Here is a 12,844-nt window from a genome sequence, read left to right as displayed (position 1 = left end):
TAAGTGTTGACTAGGATGGGGAGGAATTGGAATTCTCCTGTACTGTTGATGGGAGTATAAATCAGTGTAACCATTTTGTAAAACTGGCTGTGTTTACTAAAACTGATATATACATTCCTATGATACTGCAATTACACCTATAGATATATACCCTATAGAAATAGGTGGATGTTTTCATCAAAAGACATGCACAAGAAATTTCAGAGCAGAACTTTTTGTGGAGGCTGAAAAATGGGAACTACCCAAATGCACTTTGAGTATAGAATGAATAAATAGTGGTATGGAGTGGATACATTCTGGAATTCTATACTGCATTGAGGTTCAACCATCAACAACAAAAAAAATTATACAGCAAAGATGTACCATATGACTAATTTATATACAAAACTAGGCAAAACTAATCTGTGCTATTTTGAGTCAGATGGTGCTTATCCTGGGATGAATTGGGTTCAAGTAGTGACAGGAAGAGAACATAAGGATGGCTTCTGGAATGTGTGTAATATTCTGTATCTTGTTCTGTGTGCTATGCACATGAGTTTGTTCAGTTTGTAAAAATTCATTGAGCTGATGCTTATGATTTGTATGCTTTACTGTATTTATTATTCTCCATATAATTTGCAAAAAATCCCTTTGTGGTAATCTACAAAATGTCTATGTTATTTGAAGTAAATGGGCTTTTCAACCTACCTCCTCTGAGGTGTCACAAAATTCTGTGACACTCTTTGGGCTTCTATCTGTATGTATTGCTTATTCTAGCTCTTTGGGACAAAGAACAAAGTAAACTAGTGGTTTATAAACTTGACTGTGCATCAGAAAGACCTTGGAGAGCTTTAGCAAAATATAGATTTGTACTCTTGGGTAGAACTAGGGAATCTTACTAAAAAAAAATATTCTCCAAGTAAATTTCATACACAGGTTTGGAACCTTAAAATTAAACTACGTTAAAGAGTCTCAGAGGAGTTCATCAGGCATAATGTTAGTTTATAATTACATGGGTACAAGTCATTTTGATAAAGTTCTGACCTTGGTTATTTCATGCCTGTGTACTGATTGGACTCAATGAAATCCAATAAAGTAGATAAAACTTAACTTGTTTTGATAGCACCACTCTAACAACTCAGAACCTTCTTTCAGAAAAAATTTCAAATTATAATTAAATTAAATTGCATAATTATAATTTCAAATTATCATTAAATTAAATTGTATAATTAAATTTCTCTAAATCATGGTTTCTATAACTGTAATTGAAGGATAATACCTATCTCATATAGTTGTTATACAGATTAAATGGATATTAAAGCATTTAGCATAGCATGTCTGGCATATAAGAAATTTTTGAATTAATTTTAAGGATCTCCATAAATGTAAAAATGACATTTCTTAGTTAATTTGGAATTCTGCTCTTTCGTAATAGTTAAATTGAAATACCAAGTTGATACAATTGCCCACTGGCATTAGACATATTTTAGAGCTGTTTGTTTCAGCTCTGGTAATGAATTTGCACTCATCAGCCATGATCTCTTCAAGCTCCTAATTTCAATTATCTTCATCCTTTTGTAAAATTACTGGCCAGTGTTAGGAGAGAATCCAGAATCCACATGACCATGAGCAAACTAGCCTCTTCAAGTGCAAAATTAAATCTTCCCACTTTTTCTTAGCATCGTGATTTAACCAATGAGCCAACCAGCCACAGGGAATTTAACAACAACCATGTAATTGATATGAAATGCTCCACTAACTCAGAAGACCGTTTTGGTCACATCTCCTTAATTTTTCAATTAATCACTTCAGTACCCAACTTTCTTATTTATTAGGAAACCTAGAATCTCCCTCTTGGGGTTTCCCTTTGCCTTTATTTTGTACGGAACTTCAGCATCTGACACAGCACTAAAGCAGCTCATATTTTTGCTCCAGCAAGAGAGAATTCTGGGGCCTTACCAGTCCCCTGCCATGACATCTATTGCTACACTAAACTTTCGAGTTTAGTCCTGTTCCGTCAGAGAATTAGTATGGAATCTCTGATATCACGAGGTCTATGTGACCCAGATTCCTGCAGAGGCTACTGTGGTTCTTTGAGGTTGGACAGTCCTTTAGTGCTGAGCTTGACTAAGAATACCCCAAATTCTTAGTCACTCAGTCACACTCTGATTTTTAGTGTCAATATATTTTAGCCCATTATAAGCTATTTACCATCATTCCAGGTAGTTAGCTCCAGAAGTTCTGAGACAGAATCACTTATGGTATGTCTGCCACTGTATAGAACCCAAACCACTGTTCTATTTTCCTACATAAGTATCAACTCTAACTCCAAAACACCTAATGTCTCTTTTTCACAGACTATGGTGCTACTTGTTTAGCCTTCTAAAAAAGACTAACTTCCATGACTTTAGTCTTGGCAGGGTTTCATCTGTATACTTCTTGTATTCGACCTTCAATAGCTATGGAACTCAAGAAGAAGAAATGTTCCTCTGACTCATCTGACTTCACACTCTAAGGCTTGCCTTCCACATGCTAATATTCTGCTTCTGAATCTATCTCTTCTCACTATGACAGACCTTGGCGATAGTCTCTTCCTTCCAGCTAAACCATATTGTCTACCCAGAGGATAATGTCTTTGTTTTTTGAATGGTACAAGTAGAATGTAATTCTCTATTATCAGTACATTGTTATTTGGAATTTTTGGTTTAAATTACATGATCTATGGGAGAGCCTCAACACTACAGTTAGATTGAGCATTGCTTGGTTTAGATACTTGATCTTTGGATTGTGCTGGTATTAACTTTTTAGAAATATAAATTCTTAGGTCCCATCCCAGATCTACTGAATTAGAAATTTTGAGTGTATATTCCAGCAACGTATTTCAACAAACCCTCTGGGTGATTGTGATTAAAGCTAAAGTTTGGGAACCACTAGTCTAGACAGAAACATACTTTATAATTATTTATCCAGTGGGAGGTGAAGAGTGTATTCTTGCTGTTGTCTTCTGACTGTCAGTAATTCTTCAAATGTAAATATACACATATGTTGCCTTTGGAATAAACAGTAGTTTGTAGAAAACAGTGTAGTATAAACAGGGTTTTGGAGCTTTCTTAAAATCTGTTCCTATTGGTGGTTCTGAGTTGGAGGGTCTTGCGGTGCCCTATCTGAAATATACAGGAGGCAGTAAAAAGGCTTGGGGAGCTCACTGCTCTATTGTTCCTTGGATCCTGATGTCTCTAGGCAATCTGACTTTTTTCTTTTCTGTTTTCAGCATCTTTCTATGTTTATTTGTTTTGCTATGTCCAGGGTTTTTTGTTGTAAGAGGACAGACCTGGGAGGAATGAACCTACTTCATCTTGGCAGAACTGGGAGTGCTGTGATGCTCTTTATAATCAAATCATCGTAGACTTGTGGTAGTGTTTCACGTCTTTTCTTATTTTAGATTTGTGTTACATATTTGAAGAAAAATGTTGGATTAGAAATTGATATTTTGACCTATATTGAGATAATCTGAATTCAGATATAGTATGTAGTATTAATGGGCAATGAAATGGTTAAACATTTGTTTTTTCAAAACTTTGTTACTTTTACTCCATGATCTGTTGACATGTTGCACCTGGGGAAGTGTATCATGAGAGCAGAACAAGAAGAGCATCATAAAAAAATAATAGCGATAGCAGCATTTCCTTTCATCTAGATGACCAACTCATGGCAAGGCTATATACCTTATGTACCTATCGAACTCATAAACAGGAAAATAAGATTTGTAAAATTATCGGAAACAATTTGGCAATGCAGGATGCCCTTGCCACTTTCATCATTCTCATGAATGAGAAAGAGCTTGGTGAGCACTTTCATACTCTCAGGTCTTGGTTTCTACCTTAGCTGCAATAGGTAGCATTCAGAAAGGGAGAGATTTTACCTGCATCTGATCAGTGCTAAAAGGGAACAGATGTCACAGTTCAGTTAGTGTGTAATAGTTTCATGAGAAGCTGTTTAAATTCATAGGGTAAATAGCTTCACCTGGTCTCCAAGACCATTCAGTCATTTGCTAGAAGGACTCACAGACTCAAAAAAGCTGTTATGCTCATGATTTATTAAAGTCATGACTTACTAGAGTGAAAGGATAGTGATTAAAATAAGCAACAGAAAAAAGCACATAAGGCAAAGTACAGGGGACACCAAATACCACCTGCCTGTTGAACTTTTTCAGTGAAGTCATGTGGACAAATTTAATTTTTCAGCAATGATGACTGACAACATGCACAGACTATTACCAACCCAGGAGGCTCACCTGAGCTTTGGTGTCCAGGGTTTTTGTTGGAGCTCAGCCACATAGGCAAAGTTGAATGTCTGCATGGCTGACCTTAGTCTTTAGCCCCTTCAGAGGTCAAGATGGTGTTGCATGGCCCAAGGCTTCACCATAAGCCACATCATTAGTATACATTATCTGGAGTTGGCTCAAGGCCTCCAGGAAAACAGAGACACCCTTACCAGGCAAGATATTCCAAGAGCATAGGGGTTACCTTCCAGGAGATGGGCAAGGGACAAACCTTTCTTTGTTATATAGATGCACTTCTAATAAATGTTTAAAAAATGATGGCTATAACAAATCCTTTCGCAAGTCATTTGGTTTCCAATTCTTTTCTTTTGAATAATTGTGAGCTGATAGATCATTGAAACTATTTTGTATGACAGATTAGTGTGTAATTGGCAGTATAAAATTCCTCTGACTTACTTTAATTTTTAGGTACATAGAGATTTTTAGCATGTTTCTATCAAAAAAATTAGAATAGAACTGATCTTGAAACTGTTTTGTCCTGGTAGTAGATGATACTCACCAAGGGACAGAATACATAAGCTAAATTTTAAAGGCTATTTTTCACATAAAAATGCATTTCCAATATAATTTTAATTTTAAATGCATTAAATTTTAATCCTTAGAATTTTATGGTACCATAACAAATTTTAATTATAAATAAACATGATAGAATCATTAATAAAAATATTTTCAGATATAAAATTATAGGGATTAAATTATGTGCTGAAAGTGGAATGGAACTATAAATTCAAGTAGAAAAAAATAATTAAAATCTCTAAGAGTTTGTTTATATAATTGTTAAATGAATAACAGTGAGTATTATGATGCTATTTAGATTCTATTTGTACAGTTAAAAGAGGTACATAACAATTTTATTTTAACATATAAATATAATATGCTATAAAGGACTGTTGAGAGACCATTCTCTATAAATCTCTCAAATTTCTGCATGTCTAGGCATTATTAGCCAAATGTTCCAAGACTATCTTTTTAGGAAGGTTGGTATAAATAGATGGCCTTGGAAAGACAGAGGAGTGACTCCCTCTGGAGCAAATTTACTTATATTCCTAACATATTCCTAACATTAAAGATAGAGATACTTCCTTCCTTTTCACAGAAAGATTTGCTTATGTTTCAGGGAAAAAGGAATAATGCATCTCTCCAGTGGAGAGGATAGGCACGTTTTCTAATAGCCCCTATCTAAGATCAGCCTCTCAGTCTCCGGGTTCTCCTATAATGTATCCCCATCATGTGTGCACGCAATACCTGACCTCATGATATCACTCCGTGGAAACTGGAGCTTGGGGAAAAATGGTGCCAAGATGTTATTATTACTGAAAGTAATAACTATCTAAATCCATCTGGACTCATTGCTTTCTATCAACTGAATCTGTGGAAGTGCGGAAGGCAACTTTGCAGCTGCCACCATGGTACTACTGCTTAGGTACTGCTTGACAGTAAATGACACATTTCTTAAATATTTAAACATATGAAACAATTTAAATGTGAACTTAAATGCAAAATAAAGACCGTTTTCTATATCTTTAGCCCCTATAATTGTGCCTGGCAGATATTGGGCACTAAAATATTTGTTAAAACAATAAATAAAAGAATAAATGATTAAATTAGTGGATATAGGATTTTCTGATTCATTTTTGCCTCCAAAATGCCATGGACTGGATAACATGTTAAATATCTTAATTGTATCTAAGTAGAAGAGGATATTTAAGAATTAAATTTCATTTATTTATTCATTCATTCCTTTAACAATGTTTTTTGAATACCTGCTCTGTGTTAATTATTTACTAGGTACTGGAAAGCAAAAGTGAATAAGAAACAGTTATTTCCATCAAGGAAGCCTAGGGGAAAATGCACAAATATATCGCAACATTATAATTGTTAAAATGGAGTCATATGCAAAATGTCAGGTGACTCCAAAGGTTATAATGCGTAATTTTCCTGAGGGACTAGGGAGACTTTCCAAAGGAGGTGAGGTTTCCAGCTAACTCTTGAATTATAGGTACAAGTTTGTTAGGGGGTCTGTGCTGGTTAGAGGGAGCAAAGGAGTGAGACATTTGGGGACATTAGTAAAGACAGGGCCTAGGTTGGTATAGTTTACTTTTAAATAAATAAATAATCTTCAGTATATTACAAATAGTTATGACTACAGCAATAATAATAACAATGTGATAAGGATTGACTTAAAACCTGCAACTTTCAAAATAATCATTGTCCTTGATTTTTTTGAGAATTCAGTTTTGATAAACCATTGAAGAGATCAACCTTCAAGACTTGGGTTTGAAAGCTCATATTTCAAAAACTGGGTGTGTTAATGGCTTTCCCAAGGTTACTTTTTGCCTCTTGAGAATTCCTGCAGGGGAATTCCGGCTTCTTTGGAAAGAACTTAGAGTTAACAAGCAGTCAACCAAGAGAAATAGATTTTAGGTCAAAGGCAGACACTTTGGTAAAACCAAAATGAATGAGTAGCTGTAAGCTAAAGACTGTAATCCCTATAATTCCACCTCAATCATTCTGCAGATACTTTAAGATTGCTGATTTTTTTTTTTTTTAAACATGAGTTTAACATAACAGTCACTGTGAGGGCTAATACTGAGTGTCAACTCAATTGGATTGAAGGAGGTAAAGTACTGATCCTGGGTGTGTCCGTGAGAATGTTGCCAAAGGAGATTAACATTTGAGTCAGTGGACAGGGGAAGACAGACCCGCCCTTAATCTGACGGGCACAATCTAATCAGCTGCCAACGAATATAAAGCAGTCAGAAAAACATGAAGAGGTGAGACTGGCCTAGTCTCCCAGCCTACATCTTTCTCCTGTGCTAGAGGCTTCCTGCCCTCAAGCATCGGACTCCAAGTTCTTCAGTTTTGAGATTCAGACTGGCTCTTCTTGCTCCAAGTTTGCAGACAGCCTATGGTGGGATCTTGTGATCGTGTAACTTAATACTTAATAAACTGCTCTCTCTATATATGTTACATCTGTCAAGAGACATTTTAGGGAGCTGTAGCAAAGGAACAAAATTAAGATCTGGATTATCATTTCTTGCACCATAAGTGGTGTATTTTTGCCTCTATCCTGTATGACAGTATGTATAATTTTGTCGGATGCCAGGAACTAGAAAATCTCCCCTCTGTTGACAGATATAGTTTACCTGGAAAAGAGAATGTCAGAGACTCAAAGGGCATGAGCTCTAGCTGGCTCTTGTCTTCATTATGAGTTCTCCCTTGGGCAAAAGGTATAAAAGAGCATGTCACTTATATATCTGAACCATAATGAAACTGCAAGTTTTAAAAAGGTCAGAATGCATATATATATATATCTCAGAACCCTATATTAGTCAGGGTTCCCTTGAGTGATAGAACTATATATCCTATTAGTTTTGTCCCTCTAGGGAACTCTGACTAATATAGTCATACAGTCTGGCATTCTGACACTTTCAAAACATGCAATTTCATTATGGTTCAGATATGTAAGTGATGTGCTCTTTTATATGCTTTGCCCAAGGGGAAACTCATAATGAAGAAAAGAGCCAGCTAGAGCTCATGCCCTTTGAATCTCTGACATTCTCTTTTCCAGGTAAACTGTATCTGTCAACAGAGGGGAGATTTTCTAGCTCCTGCCACCCGACAAAATTATACATACTGTCATACAGGATAGAGGCAAAAATACACCACTTAGGGTACAAGAAAAGATAATTCGGATCTTGTTTAATTTTGTTCCTTTGCTACAGCTCCCTAAAATATCTCTTGACAGATGTGATTGACACCGGTCATCAAGGCCCATCTTTTGACACTTAATCATGCAGTGTCCTGTAACAGTTCACACATATTTTATGGTTGTGTATCTTGTCTCTATAATTAAGTCATAAGCCTTATGAGGAAAAGGACACCGCCTTCTACCTCTTTTTAAATTTTTTACTTATTATTATTATTTTTTTTGAGAAGGAATCTTGCTGTGTCGCCCAGGCTGGAGTGCAGTGGTGCCATCTCGGCTCACTGCAATCTTCTCCTTCTGGGTTCAAGCTGTGTCTCAGCCTCCCAAGTAGCTGGGACTATGGGTGCATGCCACCATGCCCAGCTACTTTTTTGTATGTTTAGTGCTGGCTACTTTTTTGTATGTTTAGTAGAGTTGGGATTTCACCATATTAGCCAGGATGGTCTTGATTTCCTGACCTCATAATCTGCCTGCCTCAGCCTCCCAAAGTGCTGGGATTACAGGCGTGAGTTACCGTGCCTGGCCCTTCTACCTCTTGGTATCCTCTCTGGCCCTTAATGTATTAGCAGTTTTCAGCATATAATAGGTATTCCATACATTTTTATTTGATGAAGCTCACTTGAATTGTCGTCTCCTCTGTAAGAATGCATGGGAGCAGCAGTACTGTGGGAGTGTTCTAACCAGAGGATGCTAATAACTGGTCATGCCTAGGAAACAATTTGAATTCCCTTTCCATTTCTTCCTCCCTCTCTTCCTTCCACCTTTCAGTGTAGCTATATACTATGCTTTGTTTCTTTCTTTAAGCCATGGATGTAGTCTGGGTCAGGAGGAGATGTCTTCAGGTTATCAAGTGTGAATTGTACTAATAAGATGTCACCATATTCAGCTAAAGATGCATGTTTTATGAGAAACTGCATGCCTACTCTCCTTTCAGTTCCCGTTTACCTTATGCCTTGAGCTCCCTTCCCTAAATGGGGTTTGACAGTTGGGAAACGAGGTTGGAATAATTAGGCTTCAGAAGAACAAAGACACTGAGAAATGATCCAGGTTCCAGGAGAAAAAGAGTTGGGATGTCTGCAAACACTTCCAAATGTATTTTGGGAGGAATGACATTAAAAAGTTGTTACCCTCCTCTGTTCTGGCCCTCTAGCCTTTGCAGCACCAACTCTCCCAGTGCTCTTGGGCTTAACTGCTGCCCACAGGGAAGTCCGACAAAGTCATAGCCTCTTTGGCAAGGAATTCAACACTTTAGAATTTACTTTTTCTATCAAGTCCTTCAGAAAATGACTACCTCTGCTCAGGCTAGCAAGACCTACTAGAGGTCTGTTACTGGGCTCCACTTAACTTTGAAACCAGTGAGAACAAAATATTGCAGGGTATTATGGGCTTTATTTTTACCCCCACCAGAGTGTGGTCTGAAATGTCCAGAAAACTTCCAGCAGAGGAGCAGAGCCCTAGCAGGTGATGAGCCTGGATCTATAGTCTCCATTCCCCTTGCATGTGATGGACGTGCTGCCAGAGCCATAGAAACTAGTTTCTACTCCAGGTCTTAGCTAATGGGACTTGATCATGTCCTTAGAACTCTAGTCTGTAGGATTAGAGCCCCCAACTCCTTTGCCTTTCCAAGTAGGGCTCTCTCAGAGTGGAGCTTGATTTCTGGTCTCCACCTCACTTGACCACCTCTGTCATTAAGATGCCTATGTCCCCATATAATGCTTGATACGTGATTCTACCACTTGTTTATCAAAATTTAGCTCAGCCCCAGTTTTCTTGTACTATCTGGGACTTTACAACTTGGACTAGTGTCTTCTCTCCCCAGTTATTTCAATCTTACCCTCAATCTTACACTTGTTTCTGCTTCCTCCTATCTCTTTGACAGGATATCACAGCACTCTTTGTGCCCAAGGCTGCTTCATACATGATTGTTGTACAAAAGGTGCCTTGCATTCAACTCATACTCCTACCCGGATCTAGGAAAGTAAGTCAATGGTCTTTAGGGTGAAGTGGTTTGTTGATGTGCTGAAGGACACTTGAAAATGCAGAACCAAGAATAAGCCATGTATCCTCAAGAGTCCTACTGGATTTTTAAAATATCCTAAAATATAAATATACTCAGTTTTGACCATATGAGCAAATCTAAATCTGCTTCCTGAGACAAGTTTTGTCTTGACTTATGCCTCATTATTTGACCATTTAGCTTATTTCCTTGTAGGCATAGGATGACTTCCATTTGGACAAGAAGTCAAGTCATATTCTTCATTTGTTTATAAAATAAATTTGCTTTCTTTTTTAGAGTAATTTTAGGTTTACAGAAAAATTGAACAGAAATTGTCCCCACACTCTACCCCTCCCACCCAGTTTGACATCTTGCATTAGTGTGGCATATTTGTTACAATTGATGAATCATTATTGATACATTATTCTAAACAAAGGCCATTGTTTACATTAGAGTTCACTGTTTGTGTTGTACAGTGCCATGGATTTTGTTAAGTGCATAATGTTCCATATCCACCATCACAGTGTCATACAGAATAGTTTCACTACCCTAAAAATCCCCTGTGCTTCACTTATCCATCCTTCTAGTTCTTCTGCCAAGCCCTTGGCAACCACTAACCTTTTTACTGTCTCCATAATCTTTTCTTTTCCATATCATATAATTAGATTCATACAGTGTTAGCCCTTTCAGATTGACATCTTTCACTTAGAAATATGCATTTAAGATTCCTCCATGTCTTTTTATGGAGTAATAATTCATTTCTTTTTATTTCTGAATAATATTCCACTGTATTGCTATAACACAATTTGTTTATGCATTCACCTTTTGAAGGAAATCTTAGTTGCTTCCAAGTTTTGGCAGTTACAAATAAAGCTGCTATAAACATCTAGTGCAAGTTTTTGTGTGGTCATACATTTTTAACTCAACTGGCTAAACACCAGAGAGCATGATTGCTAGACTGTATGGTGAAACTACATATAACTTTGTAGAAACTGCCAGACATTCTTCCAAAGTGGCTATACCATTTTGCATTCCCTTCAACAATGAGTGAGAGTTACTGTTGTTCCACATCCTCATCAGCATTCAGTGTTATCTGTGATCTAGATTTTGCCCATACTGATAGGTGTGTAGTGATGTCTCATTGTGATTTTAATTTGCACTTCTCTAATGACATATGATGAGCATCTTTTCACATTCTTATTTGCCATCTGTATGTCTTATTTGGTGAGATGTCTGTTTAGATCTTTTGTCCATTTTAAAAATTGGGTTGTTTTTCTTATTGTAGAGTTTTAATAGCTCTTTTTAATATTTCGAATTAAGTCCTTTATTAGATATGTGTTTTGTGAATATCTTTTCCTAGCCTGCTACCTGTCTTTTAAATCTTTTAACACTGTCTTTCACAGAGTAAAAAAAAATAATAATTTAAATAAAGTGCAACTAGTCATTTTTTTTCATAGATGACATTTTTGGTGTTGTATCTTAAAAACTCATTGTCAAACCACAGGTCATCTAGATTTTCTCATATTTCATCTTCTACAAGTTTTATAGTTTTGTGTTTTACATTTAGGTCTATGATCCATTTTGAGTTACTTTTTGTGAAAGGTGTAAGTTTTGTGTTTAGATTCATTTTTTTTTTTTCAATAGGATGTTCAATTGTTCTAGCACCATCTGTTGAAAAGACAGTCTATTGAATTGTCTTTGCTACTTTGTCAAAGATCAGTTGACTATATTCATTTGGGTCTATTCCTATACTGTCTATTTTGTTCATGATCCATTTGTCCATTATTTTAGCATACCACACTGTCTTGATTACTGTAGCTTTACAGTAAGTCTTGTAGCCAGTCCTGTGACCTTGTTCTTCTCTTTCAATATTGTGTTAGCCTCTCTGGGTCTTTTGCCTTTCACATAAGCATTAGAATCAGTTTGTTGATATCTACAAAATGTCTTTAAAGGATTTTTATTGGGATTGTGTTTAATCTATAGATCAAGTTGAGAAAATCTGACATCTTAAACAATATTGAGTCTTCTTATCCATGAATATAAAATGTGTCTACAATTATATAGACTTTTTTATTTCTTCATCAAAGTTTTATAGTTTTATAATTTATATAGTTTCTCATGTACATATTGTACATAATTCTTAAAAATATTTATGCCTAAGCAATTTTTTGGTGCTAATGTAAATTATGTTTTTAATGACAAATTACTATTATTCATTGATGGTATATAGGAGAGTAATTAACTTAGATTCTTCACTTTTTATAACAATATGCTAGCTTTATTACTTATACATCTGATCTCCAAGGCAGTGTTGCTCTTCTATAATGAAAGCATGAAAATTTGTTATTCAAGGACTCAATGAGGACTAAACCTTAATTTGACTACTTATGAGCGTCTTAAAAATTCTAGCTTAGGTAACTTGGGAAGGAGTAAAATCATTTCTAGATTATCTGCTCTGAGAATGAAAACTTTCTATATTCTAAACTCAAAAAAGGAAAAGATTTGCTTGTTTTTTCTGGCTTTAATCTATTCTAATGAATTCCTGACAACTTGCTTTTATAACTATGCTTCTGAAAACCACCCAGTTGGTGACAGAGCCACATTTCTGAAGGTCAGCCAATGAGCAATAGTGAGTGACTTTTAGAGATACTCATGCATCTAAAGAGATACTTCTACTTTTACAAACACTTCCATGATAAAGATCAACCAACTCCATATCACTCCCCCTTCTGAAAGTCTGTCAATTCCTGAACCGCAGGTTCCCCAAAACCCTGTAAAAAATCAGCAATTTGTATTGATTGGTGATGCCATGTTGTCT

Source organism: Macaca nemestrina, chromosome 6, assembly GCF_043159975.1.
Source record: "Macaca nemestrina isolate mMacNem1 chromosome 6, mMacNem.hap1, whole genome shotgun sequence".
Taxonomy (NCBI): Eukaryota; Metazoa; Chordata; class Mammalia; order Primates; family Cercopithecidae; genus Macaca; species Macaca nemestrina.
The sequence above is the reverse complement of the archived record's forward strand: the minus strand, read 5'-3'. Positions refer to the sequence as shown.